The sequence below is a fragment of the Aptenodytes forsteri genome, unplaced genomic scaffold (assembly GCF_000699145.1).
Source record: "Aptenodytes forsteri isolate BGI_AS27 unplaced genomic scaffold, ASM69914v1 Scaffold145, whole genome shotgun sequence".
Classification (NCBI taxonomy): Eukaryota; Metazoa; Chordata; class Aves; order Sphenisciformes; family Spheniscidae; genus Aptenodytes; species Aptenodytes forsteri.
Genome location: NW_008795122.1, coordinates 2,676,131 through 2,691,437, shown reverse-complemented (window position 1 = coordinate 2,691,437; position 15,307 = coordinate 2,676,131).

Genomic DNA, 15,307 nt, shown 5'->3' with positions numbered 1-15,307 from the left:
GGGGGGGGGGGGGGGGGGGGAGAAGATGATTGAAGTGTGCTTTAAGTATTAAGTCATTCTGGGTAGTAAGGGGGGAGCATCCATAAAAAATTGCTAAAGTACCACACAAAAGCAGGCAGTAAGATTATCTGTAGAAAACACAAAGTAATGCACATAAGAAAAAAAAAATCCCAAGTGCAAATACAAAATGACAGCCTCCAAGGTAACCAATACTACTCAGCAGTGGGGTGGGACGACATGTTTAGACTATAACATACAGATCACTGAAACAAACAAGATGACAAAGAAAGTCACTGCTGCACTCAGTCAGTAATCAGGTATACCATGGCTTACGTGTCCTCTCCCCATTCCAAGAAATATAAATTAGGACTCTTCAGTTATTGCGTACTAAACCAACACCTACTGCTCAGGAAATCCCTGAGCTGTAAATTCTCAGAATCTGGAAAAGTATCACTGTATGTTTGCCCTACTCTAACACTCTTCTCCTGTCATCTAGCACTGGTCACTGCCACAAACAGGAGGAAAACAAGATGGACCTGTTGTCTGACTGTAACAGCTATTCTTATGTTTCATGGTATCAACCAACACGGGTTTACAGAATATGGCTCCCAAACTTTATTTTCTATTCTGTAAGACTGTCAGTTTGGTTGATAAAGGTAGTTCTGACCGTTTAATAGTCCTCTCTGGAACAATGGTAACACACTGTGCTGAATCAGTAAGCTATAGTAGAAAGCTAACATGGCAAACATCAAACAAATTAATCTCTTGAAAACAGTTTTCTGCAGTATCACTGAAGTGTCTTCAGGTAATACAATGATTGCAGAAAGTAAATTCCCTTACAGCAGACCATTATTATTTCATGATATAACAACACTGATATAGATAATGACCTATATCTAAAGTTACATACAACCTAGCCCACAACAAGGTTAAAGCAGGACAAGAAAAATTAGCAAAGATAGGATAGTGGCAACGACACCAGAATGTTAAAGACAGATACCCACCAAGATCTATATACCGTATTAAACACATACTGCAGAGGCAGGTAGAATGACTTACCCATCTTCTTTACCCTACAGAGAGGGTAAGCATATATTTCAGTTCTAGTTTTAAGAAAGCAAGGCAGGTTTCATATCACTGTATAGGAGAACAAGAGGAAAGCAGTGGATATTGTCTACCTAGACTTTAGTAAGGCTTTTGACACTGCTTCCCATAAGATCCTCACAGAGAAGCTCATGAAGTATGGATGCATGAGCAGACAGTGAGGTGAACTGAAAACTGGCTGAACGGCTGGACCCAGAGGGTGGTGATCAGTGGCATTAAGTCTAGTTGGAGGCCAGGGACTAGCAGTGTACCCCAGGGGTCAATACTGGGTCCAGCCCTGTTTAACATCTTCATTAATGATCTGGATGAGGGGGCAGAGCATACCCTCAGCAAGCTTGCTGATGACACCAAACTGGGAGGAGTGGCAGATATGCCAGAGGGTCATGCTGCCATCCAGAGCACAGCAACCTCATGACATTCAACAAGGGGAAGTGCAAAGTCCTGTACCTGGGAAGGAACAACCCCATGCACCAGTATATACTGGGGACTGCCCAGCTGGAAAGCAGCTCTGCAGAAAAGGACCTGGGAGTCCTGGTGGACAACAGGTTGAACATGAGCCAGCATGCCTTGCAGCAAAGAAGGTGAATGGTATCCTGGGCTGCATTAGACAAAGTATTGCCAGCAGGCTGAGGGACACGATCCTTCCCTTTATTCAGCACTGGTGAGGCCACACCTGGAGCACTGTGTCCAGTTCTGGGCTCCCCAGTACAAGAGAGACATGGACATACTGGCCCAGTGAAGGGCCACAAAAATGATTATGGGACTGCAGCATCTGTCAATTGAGGAAAGGCTGAGAGAGCTGGGACTGTTCAGCCGGGGGAAGTGAAGGCTCGGGGGGGGGATCTTATCAACATATATAAACACCTAAAGGGAGGGTGTAAAGGACAGAGCCAGGCTCTTTCCAGTGGTGCCCAGTCACAGGACTAGAGGCAATGGGCACACACTGAAATGCAGGAGGTTCTGTCTGAACCTCAGGAAACACTTTTTTTACTGTGAGGGTGACCAAGCACTGGCACAGGTTGCCCAGGGAGGTTGTGGAGTCTCCAAAGCCGTCCGAATACAGTCCTGGGCAACCAGCTCTAGGTGGCTCTGCTTGAGCACAGGAGTTGGACCAGATCACATCCAGAGGTCCCTTCCAACCTCAACTATCCTGTGATTCTGAGGGCTTTTTGCTTTCAGGATGCAAAAGCATTTGACTTGAAGGCACGGCAACAAAAGGACATTTTTTGCCATTGAAAAGCTAGGAGCTCATGTTTTGCTCTAGAATCCCTGTAAGGGCAGTGGCTTAGAAAAAAAGTTATGCCAAGGAGTCAGGGAAGTGTCTGAGAAGTATTATTTAGCCATTGAGTAAAAATATTCATAGGTACTAAAATATCCAGATGGAAGTACTCTCTTTCTCTAGCAGGAACAGAACCACTCCAGCAAGACCAGGGGACAGCCACCTGTAGGACTTGTGAAATGCAGCATTAGGTTTGCCAGAACTAGATGCCTCCGATTACTGATGAATTTCGAGGCTGGCTGACTGGTTCCTCTAGTTCAAAATCTACTTACACCCTTTCTTCAGATTTATCATTTAAGTGACACTGAAAACATCACCTTCTGAATAATAATAATAATTAAAAAAAACAAAAAACAAAACCCACAGTGCAAAGTACAGCCACAACCTAGCTCAAGAAGAATATAAAGTCAATCACACTTTTTAAATAAGCAAACACGTAATCCCAAAATAGCTATGACACAGCACGGCCCCTTTTCTGAAAAAAAGTTGTAATGGAAAGTCTGAATATAAACAGAAAGAAATCACAAATGGTATGATCCTGACAGGACTAACACACAGCAGTTACAGCACACCTACATATGTTATTTAGCACAATATCCAGAGGATTTGGTAGTAAAGTAGATCTACAGCTACAGGTTGCCTAAATGCCTAGTGGTGTTTCTGTGAAAAAAAAAAATACACTACAGCAGAATGAATCGGCCTCAATCTGATGTTATTCTGACAGCAGACTTCCAAAAATATGGGTCGTAGATTCAGGCAATACAAAACAGAAATCTGTTCTCTGGTGTAGAATGCACATCATCATTCTGTGTTCCCAGATTCTGTTCAACTGCATAAAGTCCTTGTAGCTGCAAAGAATTTCTGTTTAACATTTAGCAGAAGGCTATTTCTTCAGCCAGAAGACCACTAAAAGCTAAACAATTGGATCAACCAACTCAGTTCGGTGCGAGTTTTGAACCTTAAAACAATGAAAGTTGTAAGCTATTTAGCTATCCACCATTTCAGTAAGTATATCCTTCCGTGATAGTAAAATGTGGATAATGGGAATTTAGAACCCCATGGTTGTCTTCAAGGATACCTGAAAAATACTCACATGAAATAACGTGAGCCAGTATTACTATGTTGAGCAACATATGATTGCTAGCTACCAAAATGTAGCTAGGAAGCTGTACACTTGTTTGACTAGAATGAGTGAAACTTAGAAGACCACATTTAGACAAAGGGAAAAAAAATCCTGTTTTTCACTGTCAGTGTTGCTGCAGTGACTCCACTAAAAAAATTGTTGTCAAAATAAAAATCCACTCATTGTAAAATCTTAAAACCTTTTTGTGTCCCATAGTGATAGACTGTTAAAGCTCCTTCAAGAGTTAATTATGAGCCACCAGGGAGGATGTGTATTTAATCACCAGCTTAAAGGCAGGAGAGCCAGGTTCTGGTCCCAGCTGAAGCTACCATGGGAACCCAAATCATAACCTCTCCACCATTTTCCCTTTCGTTCTTGCTCTAGGCTTTTGGAAGCCATGACCACTATGCGCAAAGTTGGAAAATGGCCTTTGATTAGAGCATTCAAATGCCACAAAAATATTTTAAAAAGTAAGAACTGTCACGTTATTAAATACTTTGTGTCTTGGCTGGAGAAAAGGAACCACATATTTTGTACAAGTGATTTTATTAAAAACAAAGCACAAACAAGACACTGAATTCTAATTGCTTTGCAGTAAAGTCCAGCGTGCTTATTCACATGCTGAATTAGTTTTAGCAATAGGGAAAGATCATTTAGCATGTCCAGTCCTTTACTTGCCAATTCCTCCAATTCCAAGGCTTGAAGTCTTCAACAAAAACTCTGATATCACAGTATTATCCACATGTCACTTTTTCAAACTTGTTAAAAACTGCCTTTGAAATACCATAGACTCCCCTCCTTGCACTGCACTGTCTTCTACTAAACATACATCTTCAGAACCTTCCTCTCAGACACTGCATCTTTGATTTAGATAGGAATGGAATGAGACCTGGCATAAGGAGCAGAGAGCAAGCACCATGCCAGAAAAACAAGCAGCCAAATCGCTTTGTCAGATGCACACTGCAGGCAAAGTAACTCAAAATAAACCCCAGCTTTTGAGGTGCACAGCTCATCACAATACTTTTTTGCATTGCCAAAAACCAGATTCTCTCTTTTCCATCTGTCTGTACCACAGCCACAAAACTCCAGGAGCTCCCCATCAGCGTAACTAGTATTTTGGTTCCTCTACAAGAACGCATGAAGCAGCACGTTGCGTACCTCCTGCTTCACATTTTGCCTACGGCCATACTATTTCAGGTAATAATCTTGCCAGATACAGATTCTGCACCACAAAAGAAACAAAGCTTTGGCCATTCCAGCAAACAGCCTGTTATCCCTCCACGCCCTCCCATCAAGAGCAGGGCAATCCTAGCCAGATTACATTCTGCCTACCCAATCTGCCCCACAACCAACAAGATGCTATGATTTGTATCATTGGAATGTTTTACTAAGTACCGTTAAATCCTTGCTCTAGAGACAGATACATTTTGCCGAAGTCAACAAATTGCGAAAATAATGCCTTAAAAAAAAAAAAAAGGAAAAAGAAAACAGAAAAAGAGAGAGAAAGAAAATTGCTGTTACTAATATACTAAGTGTGGTCAAAACTGAAGACGACTTTCAACAACATAAGAAAAAGATCTTCATTAAAGGTCAGACAACAATACCTCAGTTATATTAAAAGTTAATACAATATAAGATGGATTAAAAGCCATAAATCCTCTTTAGAAGAACACTTCTTGATAGAAGCACAGAATAGTTTGGGTTGGAAGGGGCCTCTAAAGGTCATCTAGTCCAACCTCCCTGCCATGGGCAGGGACATCTTCAATTAGATCGAGTTGCTCAGAGCCCCGTCCAACCTGACCTTGAATGTTTCCACGGATGGCCACCTCTCTGGGCAACCTGTTCTAGTGCTTCACCACCCTCAGCGTAAAACATTTCTTCCTTCTATCTAGTCTAAATCTACCCCCCTTTCGTTTAAAGCCATTCCCCCTTGTCCTGTCGCAACAGGCCCTGCTAAAAAGTCTGTCGCCATCTTTTTTATAAGCCCCCTTGAAATACTGATAGGCTGCAATAAGGTCTCCCCGAAGCCTTCTTTTCTCTAGGCTGAACAACCCCAACTCTTGTCTTTCAAGAGTTTGTTTGGGCTTGTTTTCAACAACCCCAAGCCTTTCTTCACAGGAGAGGTGTTCCATCCCCCTGATCATTTTCATGGCCCTCTTCTGGACCCACTCCAACAGGTCCGTGTCTTTCTTATGCTGAGGGCTCCAGAGCTGGATGCAGTACTCCAGGTGGGGTCTCACCAGAGCAGAGTAGAGGGGCAGAATCCCCTCCCTCGTCCTGCTGGCCACGCTTCTTTTGATGCAGCCCAGGATACAATTGGCCTTCTGGGCTGCGAGCGCACATTGCTGGCTCACGTCCAGCTTTTCATCCATCAGTACCCCCAAGTCCTTCTTGGCAGGGCTGCTCTCAATCCCTTCATCCCCCAGCCTGTATTGATACCAGGGGTTGCCCTGACCCAGGTGCAGGACCCTGCACTTGGCCTTGCTAAACCTCATGAGGTTCACACAGGCCCACTTCTCCAGCTTGTCCAGGTCCCTCTGGATGGCATCTCGTCCCTCTGGCATGTCAACCACACCACTCAGCTTGGTGTCATCTACAAACTTGCTGAGGGTGCACTCGATCCCACTGTCTATGTCACTGATGAAGATATTAAACAGTACCGGTCCCAATACGGACCCCTGTGGGACGCCACTTGTCACCAATCTCCATCTGGACATTGAGCTGTTGACCACTGCCCTCTGGATGCGGGTAGTGGTCTAACTAACATCTAACCAATTCCTCACCCTTTACTGGACAGTCCACCCATCAAATCCATACCTCTCCAGTTTAGAGAGAAGGATGTTGTGGGGGACCATGTCAAAGGCCTTACAGAGGTCCAGACAGATGACATCTGTAGCCCTTCCCATGTCCACTGATGTAGTCACTTCATCAATATTGATAATTACCATTGATATTTACCAGAAAGAGAAAAAACAATGCAACTCTGATCGTCTTCAGGCTGGATAGACAACAACAAAACTTCATACCATAAATGAAAGAATAAACACTGAGAGACACATTTAAGAAAATTAATTTGAAAAATGAACGAGAAATTAAAGTGATACCACACTTATTGAAGGAAATGACAAACCCCAATGACTTCAAATGACAACAGAGTAAGGCCTACAGCTTTCATTCAACTGCATTCACATGGGTAAGTATTTATTTTCCAGTTAAGTTTTTGGTAAAAAAGTTGTGGCACAAACATTTGCCCATATTAAGTCAATGCCAGACTCCACACTGGAAACTACATAGTGAAATTATCATTTTTAGTAGAATGCAGAGATCCCAATCAAGATCTACCTCATTGTATTGGAACTACCCATGTATATAGAGATAATCTATCCCAAAGGTGAAAAAGGTGAGAGTTTGAGGAAACCTAATGGAGAACAGAGAACGAAGCATAACGAAAGACTGTAAGAAAATTTTTAAAATGACGTTTTAACACAGGCTTGGCTTGAACTAGTCAACTACTACTTCTACACAGCATAAGAAAAAGACAAAAATTAGCATCAATCTTAACTAGAGATCATGGCAAACATGCTGCAGAAAGTAAAACCACCAAGCCCTGTGTAGAGAGCACAGAGTTTCTTTCTGGGCTATTTTCTAATGAACAGGCCAACTACAGCTGCATGGGTATAATCACCCTAGATCACTCAAGATATTCCCAACTGTCCACAAAACTGATTACTTTGAATAAAAAGCAAAAAAAAAAAACCCAAACAAAAAACACACCCCCTTGAATGTGGGGGGGGGGTTTTGCCAAAGACAAATTTCGTAAGATTATTGAAGTCTCCAGCAGCCTTCGTGCTTTCATCTGTTGAGTTACACTACCGTTGCCACAAATTAAACTGGCAGACCTCATGGCTGGCAATAAAACGACAACGATAGTGAGAAGTTCCAACACAGTTAATGTCCAAAATAGTACTAATCGTGAATAAAAAACTCTGAAAACGCTCTGTATTCTTTAATAAAACACCATGATGTAAAAATAAATCAGAAACATAAGGGTACAAAGCTATTTTGGGGCATCTTTTCTGATAAAAGGTAGTAACCAGTTTAATCATGAAAAGCTGTCCAAAACAAAATTACAAAAAAAAATACACATTTCATCTCCATTGTGGATGTAAACAATTTGAGAAATCGCTACGAGGCATCTTACGGCTTAACACCAACAGACTTGGGATTACAAAAACTAGCCAATGAGACAAACCATAAAATGTTAAAGATCATTTTTAGAACTGCAACAAAATAATCATGCTGGGGTGTTACAAAATTGTGGCAAATGAATATTCAAAACTTTTCTGTATCAACATGGATTGGTACTGTAGAACACACTGCACTTTAAAGCACAATAGCTAAGATTTGCTGAAAGACAGGGTGAAGCATATTTATCACAAGAAATTCCCCTGACAAGTGCTGGCAGGAGCAGTGAGACTTGTGAGAGGAAGACAAAATTTTCAAAGATAGCAAATTAAATAGTTACATCACTCCTCAACTGGAAACAAACTGGCAGTTTTACATAAATGTAGATGACCAGTGCGCCCACCTTACGTCTTTCTACTCAGTTTTACAGTACATTTGAAGTGTTTACAATAGACAAACTTCATACCTGTGTATCAGTGAGGTGGTAGTGTTCTCTCTCAAATGCAACAAAAAGCTCTTTATATTGAAACAAAATAGTTAATTTTCCTTGGAGGGGAAGGGTGAGAGAAAAGGAAGCAGTGTTGGTTGACCGCTTTTTTTAAGCACAGAAAGGCTTTGAAAAGTAGAGCACCGGGTTTATTGTCAAAATAGTTCTATGCCAGAAAAAGAAAAGAATTAAGATCTGAAACCTGGATACTTATTGCTGTAGTGGACTAACTAGTGCTGTGACCATCCTCATTTAAATTGACAGGCTTACAGTTTTGGACAAAATACATGTGCACCTTGAAAATTACATTTGCACACGTTTCAATATTTTTTCTCCCAATCGTTCCTCCCACTTTAAAATCCTCTAGCCACTACAGCTAGGCCTTGTCCCCATGTTTTCTCTGGGGCACATACAGATGCCAACTACTGCAGTCTTCTATGTGAAGTTGTTACTAAGAGCCAAATCTTTAGTGGACTTCACTGAATTAAAGCTTAAAAAAAAGTTTGTGCAACTGAAAAGCACTAGCAGTTTTTGTATATGGTTTTCTTCTGCATAAGTGGCTGTTGAGTTGATACAGGGAAAGACAAAACAGCAGCTTTTACAGGGAGCATCTTGCAAATTTAACCACCTAGATTGCTGTTAGTGTAATCACTACAATAAAAGCTACCTTGAAACCCCTTCTCCTTCTTTATGCAATTTTCAAATACATACTACCGTCTATTTCATTTAAGTCACGAACAATTAACAGTGCCATAACCATAAAAAGGCAGCTACAACACACTGCAGAGCTTGTCATGCTTAGGTACATCCTTGGTTGTTTTTCTCAAGTGTTAAGTAATTTTTCACATAAATGTAACTGTGTACTGAACAGTTATCTACTTAAACTTTAGATAGTTTAAGAAGTGTCATACCTCCTTCTTTATGCAATTTTCAAATACATACTACCGTCTATTTCATTTAAGTCACGAACAATTAACAGTGCCATAACCATAAAAAGGCAGCTACAACACACTGCAGAGCTTGTCATGCTTAGGTACATCCTTGGTTGTTTTTCTCAAGTGTTAAGTAATTTTTCACATAAATGTAACTGTGTACTGAACAGTTATCTACTTAATCTTTAGATAGTTTACAAAAAAAGTGTCATACCTTTTCCATCTATTTTACAGTTTAATTACAAATTTTTGACAAACATCTCTCTACAAAAGTATCCTACATGGCAACTAGAACATTTAATAAATACATACTATACCAAAATTACCTTAAAAGTATGCTACTGATTATAGATTTTAACTTTTACCAAGAATTAGCACATAAATGTCATTGACTGATACCTTACTGTTTTTAGAATTTTAAAAAGTTGTTTTCTGACAGCTCTGACTTGTGTTGCCAACCTTAAAATATCTTACTCCATTAATCTTACGTTATCATTGGTCTAACAACAAATATGCTCAAACTTCATAGATAATTTGAGAAGGAAAAAACAGGATACATTTGTGCCTCTATTACTATTTTACTAAATTCCTTGTGACAGGTCACAACTACTCTCAGCCCGATCGCATTCACAGTACAGTTTCACATTACAGTAGCCAAAATAAACTTGCTGCTTTCAAAATGGAAGGAACTCAACTCTGCTTCCTCTTCGCTGTTCTTCATTCCCAACTCTCCCTCCTGTGGCACTTTTCAAAATCCCCCCTTTTTCATCCATCTACTCTGATGCTCACCCAACCAGGAGATAAAACAGTTCAACTTCCTAATCCACAAAACTGTATTTACTTCACTTTACCAGGGTTAGCTTTATATCATTTTAGCAAATTAAGTCAGTTTACTGTGGGATCAGACACTTAAAGTTAGTGCAAGGTAAGAAGTGAGGAAAACAAACCTCCCCCCTTCAGAATAGACAGATTACTTTGACTTACAACATCTCAGGAAAGTTTCAGCAAGAACATTCACAGACAATTACATACATACCCTCTAAAAAGCAGTGTCTGGGGAGTAGCAAACAATTGCAACCAGAAGAGGACCCTGGCAGAGCAAAGTCAAAAAAGGCCTAGACTATTGGCCTGTATATAAGTAACCTTTCACATTCAACCAGATATGAAATGATGCTTATGTGTAAGTTCTGATGCTTAACTTTGCAAATTATCATCCTTAAGTAACAATACTGAAATGAGATAAAATCTTAATGCACTGCTTCTCAATGTATGAATCCTATAATGGTCTGTATAACCACAGTGGTGGTGCAAACCTTTTGATGCAGCTAAAACATTTTACTTTAAAAAAAAGTGTTTCCAACTAAGAGTCTGATGATGATAATAATGCCATGATAGTCATGCCATTCCATCACTCTCTTCTAAAAGAAGTCAATTTAAATTTTATTATGCTTTCAAGAAATTAATCCTAAAAACAAAGTCAATGCTTCTCCCATTATTAAAGTCTCATCAAGCAACTCTAACTCAGGGAATTAAAGTACTACATCAGCAATGGTTTCCCTGTAATTAAACCATCTATTCCTGTTTGAGGCAGGCTAACTTCACTTTTGCTTAAGTAGATTAGGAAACGGTTTAAAGTGCACCAAAATAAATCACTTGAGCTAAAAGAAGTACTGTATTATCTGCACACAACTTGCAGGTTTTCTATTCAAGAACACGTCAGTCAATCCCTTCTTTCCCCTAACTTCGAGCAGCAATGCAGATTACATGCGAGTAACAGCAGGGAAGTTCGTGCTCGGGCTGCCTTCCTCTCCACAAGAGGACAGGTACTCTCCCAGCACGCCTGTGGACATAGAAGAGGGAGTTTAGGGCTAAACACACACTTGCACTATCAGGAGCTCTCTCTCCCTCTCTGTGCATGGCTCCCGCAGACATGTGGGGCCAGGACACCAGCTCCACATCACTGCTTGCTCCCCGCACAGAATCATACCACACCCTACACCAGCTCCTTCCAGCAACATCTGCTTGCGATTTTTAACAGATTTGCTCATCAGTAAATGCAAGGGGGGGGGAGGGGAGGGGGGAGAAAATCTGCCAGAGTAGCAGCCCACATCTCCACTGATCACTTGCCTATTACCTTGAAATGATGTTTTCATGTACATAAGCTATGAGATACACAGGCACAGACTAGAAGGCTATGTTCTTGCTAGGTACTTTTTCCACGGAAATTGATTATCAGAGGGTATAAACAATGTGGGCAATGTAAAGTACACTAGTTAATTTTTCAGTTCAGGCATGGCCTAAAGTAAGTAGCATTTGAGTAACAGAGAAAGGCATTTAATACACTATTAAGGAAAAACAAACTCATGTAAGAGCGAGACAATCCTTTCTTCCCCCAAAGCTGACAGTACATAAATACTTACTGAAGCTTCAAACGAACTTTTCTTGGTCACATTACTTGTTTCAAAGAGCTTACTGCGAGAAAACTTACCACATACCACTTCTTAACACTAATCTTAAATTCAGAATACCCTCTATTTAACCAAATTCATTATGTCTCATCTTCAAGAGGAGAAAAAAAGCACATTAACATTGTGTCGATGACCACTTCAAAAATGACATCTCACCCTATGCTAGGACTTAAATGGCTTAGCTGACAAGAATTTTCTTAATGTAAGGTAAAAACAAAGGCAAAGCCTTGAGACAAATCCTGTCCCTAAAGGTTAGTTCATGTACGGAAAGCCATTCATGTAAGGTGAAAGAGTCCCCTTCTCATTCTACAGAGAAGCAAGTTAAACTGCTCCTGTGAGGTTTCATAATGGCCAAGAAATGGTTATTTGTCATGATTACACCCACTCCCTAACCCAACATGAAATATACTAAGAAGAATTTACTAAGATTGACTTATCTATGAAATTGTGTGTCAAACTTCCTTCACAAAGCACAAAGTCTCCAACCCTGAAACATAAATGAAACAAGTGGATAATCAACAAAATACACCTAACACCCACTGCAACAGAAGCTGGGCATCTCTTTTTCAAAGATTAAAGCCATTAATTATTTACATCCCAAATACTTTATGGAGTTGTTTCTCAAACTGCAGGCCATATCCAATTTTTCTCCCGTTAAACTTTTCATATTCAGTTTGCAGAGAACAAATTGCTTGGGGGAAGAATTCCAAGTTACCTATTTACCTAAATAAACTTACCCGAAAAAGCTTAATTACCTCAGTTCATCCTAAACAAAAGTTTAGCCTACTATCTATTTCAAAAAATGAATCCTAATACAACTGCAAAACTAAATATAACCTTGTCCTCTATGAGCTTTCTTCAGTGCAACCAGCTTCCAGACATCTGAGTGAATACCATGAACAAGCCAACACCGCTTCAACTTATTTGAGAGAGGTCTAATAACTACCATCAAGGTACAATATTATCTAGTATTTTCAAAAACACTAGTTAAGAAGTACTTTCAGATGATGAGTAGGCAAGCTCAGGAGTCTTCCCAATTATTTGTGGTTCTACAGTTACTTTTTCCTTTTTTCTTCAGTGTTTTACCATTCTCCGAGTTGCTGCATGAATAAGAGGGGTAACAAATTACACAGAAAATCTAATAGAAACTGTAAACCACAATGACATAAACTGCACCAAACCAAACTGGAAAAAAACCTACTTCCTCACATTTTGGAGACTGCTTAACAGCAGAGCAATACTTCAGGAGAAGGATGCTTTCCAAACACACTTCACCCTCTTCACACATCTATGCTGATTATTAAGCATAAAGTATCAAATACTTTATTACAAAAATTCAAAACTGTCATGTATCCTGAACACACAGGGACTGCACCGATAAATCCTGTGTGTTTTAAAAATGTGATTATTCCTTAGACGCAGAACGTGGATCCATTACTGAAAGCAATACAGTTGATCATATTCTACGTACACTACAAACAAAAGCATACAATGCATTATTATGGTCCCAAAATCAGATTTTGGAAAGCAATTATCATTCAGAATGCAGACAGAAAAAAACTAACTTGGGCTACTGACGACTGTCTGCAGCAGACTCCAAAAAGCCTATTAAGTGTGACAAGGGAAAGAAACATCATAGAGATATGAGATGTTCCAAGATCCTAACTTCCATGAGCATGTGTATGAGAATTTATTAAGCCATCTAGATCCTGATCTATATCGACAGAACACTAATAAGCAGCAATGCTACTGATAAAATTGAACTGGCATTTCCAGCACATATGTGTGTGCCTCAACCCTATTTATGAATCATTCTGATTTCACTGCATTACAAGTTCTGATACACAGCTACCGCACTTCTACTAAAATTATATTTATGAAGTGGAAATTTATGACTTGCAGCTCAGATCAAGGAGCCACTTGATTTTTCAGAATAAGTCACTACTTAATAGCACTTCTGCAGCTTTCTCCATATATTAATTACCACACATTATGAAGCTTCCTGTATGAAATAGAAGTTGTAAGAGCTACTGCTGTGGTAAGAAGGGAAAAAAAAAAAATTAAAAAAAATTAGGAAGCATGAAGACTGAAGGGGCATCATATTTAACATCAGTAAGTCAACAAAACAGGTGACATTAAAGAAAAAACAGATGAGCTCTCTCACTCTGAGCAAAGTGTGATAATTACATGCTAAATGTTTTCTAAAGGCCTAACAACATTAAAACAAAAAAAAAAAAGACAAAGAAAACCCACCGGGGTCCTTTCAAGTTCAAAGTCCTAGATCTTATCCTAAATCAAAACAGTGCAATGAAGAAGCAGAAGAACTCCTAGTACCGCATCACCTCTCAGTTTGTCACTCTAAAGGAAGATGAAGTATGCCAAATTTGAACATATTACTATGGAGAAAGCCGATCAGTCCCTTAGGAATGGGTAGGCCTCCTATGAAGCAGGATCCTGTAAAAGGCATTATCAGCTTAAGGGAAAAAAATACACTCCACACTAACACGCTTCAGGTTTCGCTCCACACTAACACACTTCAGGTTTCGAACCTATTTTATCATTAGAAGTTTCTTTTCCCTGTTTAAGGGCATGGATGATGTAGTTCAGCAGAAATTTTATCTTTACAGTGACCTATTTTCCTCATCATAAGCCCTAAAACCTCAGCTGTGTTTTAACAGAGGCATCTCAGCAAAGATTGGTCTAGGAAAAGTGACCTAGCTACAAACAACAGTGAAGTGAGCTGGACCCTGACCTACTCTGAAACCTGGTAAGATCAAAAGCAGAAGAAGATCGAAACCAAGAGCCCATACTTTTTAAGATTTATCAATATTTAAATACTATTTATAAAAATTAAATAACATTTATCTATAGTGTAAAAAATATGTAGGTTTCTATCCAGTGATGATTAAAGATCTCGATTTATTCACACATAAATGTATAAGAAATTAAAGATGAATAGTTACACGTTTCTTAAGAATTTCTATATAAAAGAGCACAAGTAAAATTTAGAAGCTATAACACATACCATTAGTAATTGCTACAGAAGAAATATTTGACAGCCACACAGAGTGCTGTCAAATACACATCAAGCAGCTAAGAAAATTCCGTTGACAGATTTATTTTCTCCCAAGCATTCTAGTTTCTTTCCAGCCTGCAATTTCTCTCCCCCAATCCAACATAAAGTTAGCTAGGAGGTTTCCAAGCAGACTGTGCTTCTGTTCTAGCTGTCATTCCCATCCCAGACAAGCCGCACGCAATCGGTAATCTGGAGATCGGGCCTCCTTTCTTATTTTAAAAAAATGTATGTATGAAGGGGAACGCAGAGCACACTGGCGGTACGTGCGCGTGGTAGCATCCCGGCGTACGTCTTCTCTACCCTCGCTCCCATCATTCTCTCACACGCACCGCTGTCCCCCATCTGCATTGTCTGCCTCGCTCCATCTCTGATTAATATGGACACATTCTCGCTCCTCCTCGTCCTCGGCCAGGGATCCTCGGGAGCCCGCTTCCTCGGGCAGACGCCGGGACTCCCCTGGCAGGCCCGAGTCCCCGCCGGGGCCGCGGCGAAGGTCACGGCTCTCCACCCCCGCTCCCTCGGGGGCAAAGTTTACGGCGGGCGGGGGCCCGGAGAGGCCGGGTGCGTGCGGCGCGGCCCGCACCGCTCCTCGCCGCCGGCCCCTGAGAGAGGAAAGCGCCGGGGCCCTGCGGCTCGGCTGCGGGACGGCGGCA